Source organism: Babylonia areolata, chromosome 21 (assembly GCF_041734735.1).
Source record: "Babylonia areolata isolate BAREFJ2019XMU chromosome 21, ASM4173473v1, whole genome shotgun sequence".
NCBI lineage: Eukaryota > Metazoa > Mollusca > Gastropoda > Neogastropoda > Buccinidae > Babylonia > Babylonia areolata.
The window spans coordinates 32,450,159-32,452,658 of record NC_134896.1 but is presented as its reverse complement, the minus strand read 5'-3'; the positions used below and the strand labels follow the sequence as shown (position 1 = coordinate 32,452,658).

Genomic DNA, 2,500 nt, shown 5'->3' with positions numbered 1-2,500 from the left:
CACACACACAACCAATTTTAGGTGATCACATAAGATTCGCTTTGTTCACACAAGTGAGTAAAACAAAAAATCCAGCGACTTTCTTTTTTTCTTCACCTGTGAAACAAGATCCATCCTCCTAAGTCAGCCAAGGAACTGACAACAATAGCAATACAGTGAATCTCTGTACCATGATAGGCTAATACAGTGTGTGTGTGTGTGTGTGTGTGTGTGTGTGTGTGTGTGTGTGTCTGTGTGTTTCTCTGAGTGTTTGGGGGTTTTTTTGTTTTGTTTTTTGTTGGGGTTTGTGTGTGTGTGTGTGTGTGTGTGTGTGTGTGAATGAGTCAGCCAAAGAACTTACAACAATAGCAATACAGTGAATCTCTGTACCGTGATACGCTATGCCTGCCCCACCCTGGACATTTTGTATTTATTTGTATTTGTATTTGTATTTCTTTTCATCACAACAGATTTCTCTGACTGAAATTCGGGCTGCTCTCCCCAGGGACAGCGCGTCGCTACACAACGGCGCCACCCATTTTCTTGTATTTTTTCCTGCGTGCAGTTTTATTTGTTTTTCCTATCGAAGTGGATTTTTCTACAGAATTTTGCCAGGAACAACCCTTTTGTTGCCGGGGGTTCTTTTACGTGCGCTGAGTGCATGCTGCACATGGGACCTCGGTTTATCGTCCCATCCGAATGACTAGCGTCCAGACCACCAAATACACCACCAGACTGTCCAAACCAATTTATGGTATAATTCTAACAATGCTATTGGAACACAGCATAAAAGGTTGGGAACATGGGGTGGGGATGTTCTCTCTGTGTATGATGGTGTGTGTTTATGTGTGTGAGCATGTGTGTGTGGATGTGTGCCTGTTCAGGGGGTTGTGTTTCTTTTTGTTGTTGTTGTTGTTGCTGTTGTTGTTTTTGTGTGTATGTGTGTGTGTGTGTGTGTGTGTGTTTCTCTGAGTGTTTGTTTCTTTTGTGTGTGTATGTGTGTGTGTGTGTGTGTGTGTGTGTGTGTGTGTGTGTGTGTGTGTCTGTGTGAATGAGTGAGTGATTGTGTGTGTGTGTGATGCACGTTCTAGTGTATGCACACAAGCATGTGTGTGTGTGTGCACACGCACATACATGCACTTGTGTCTCTATGTCATTGTGTATGTTTTTATCACTGGATGTATATATGCATGTGTATGCATATGTGATAGATATGGGGTGGGGGGTATGCACCTGTGTGAGTGTGAGTGTGTGTGTGTGTGTGTGTGTGTGTGTGTGTGTGAGTGTGAGTGTGTCTGTGTGTGTGTGTTTGGTGTTTGTGTTCAGGGGTGTTTGTGTGAGAAAGAAAGAGCTAGATAGACCAGAAAGCAAGTGTGTGTTTTTGACACAGTGTGTGTGTGTGTGTGTGTGTGTGTGTGTGTGTCTGTGTCTGTGTGTGTTTGGTGTTTGGTGTTTGTGTTCAGGGGTGTTTGTGTGAGAAAGAGAGAGCTAGATAGACCACAGAGAGAGTGTGTTTTTTTGACTGTACACAAACTCACAGTGTGTGTGTGTGTGTGTGTGTGTGTGTGTGTGAGTATCTGCATGGGTGCATGCATATATGTGGGTCACTGTGCTTAAGTGTGTGTTTGTATCATGTGTCTGTACATGCATGCCTGTGTGCGTGGGTGTCTGGATACATTTCTGTCTGTCTGTGTGTCTGTCGGTGTACACCAGCATCATGCCCATGTGTGCAACTGCTGAGCCCTGGCTGTCATTGACAATGGAAAGAATACGCATAAAACCTCCAAGCAGGGTCTGTAACAACAATTCTCGCTGTGAGATATCAACCCCATCTCCGGGTCTGTTTCGCTAGCTCAAATCCAGGAGATAGAGAGAAAAGCCAACAAGAAAATGAACAGTTTGACACTGCAAAACTAGAATAACTTTCTTTATTCGTGGGATGCGACTCCCACGTTCACTCGTACAGTGCATAAAATCGGGTTTTTACATGTATCACCATTTTTAGCCCCTCCATGCAGGCTGCCATACTCCTTTTTTTCAGGGGGGAGGGAAGGGGGGGCTGGGGGGGGGGGGAGGGCTGGAATAACAGAAAGTAAGAAGAGAATGGACTGAAACAAAAAGCAACAACGACATGATTTGAATAACTCAAAACTTGCTCCACCTTCTCTCCAGGTTCTCCAAAACAGTGGTACCTGTACTATATGGCAACTTTTTATCTGGGGCACTTTATCAAATGGGGGGCGTTGGGGGGTGGGGGTCACCAGTAAGCGATAACCTGGTAACGTTTTATCTGGGGCACTTGGGAGCAGGGGGGGGTGGGGGGGGGGGGCGTGGGGGTCATCAGCAAGTGATAACATGGCTTTTTTTTTTCATCTGGGGCACTTTATCTAGGGAGGGTCACCAGTTCTTCCTTTCCTGCCATCTTCTTTTATCACTTTTGGTGAGTGAGAGATGTTATCAGTTTACCACCCTGAAGTATCTTGGTTTGAATTACAATTATTACAATGCTGTCCTCAACAGC

General features: G+C 45.0%; 1 protein-coding gene across 1 annotated transcript in view; it reads right to left on the bottom strand.

The window, feature by feature from the left end:
• Positions 1 to 2,500, bottom strand: part of LOC143296398 (uncharacterized) — a 35,895-nt gene that overhangs the window by 30,624 nt on the left and 2,771 nt on the right. The window lies entirely within an intron of this gene.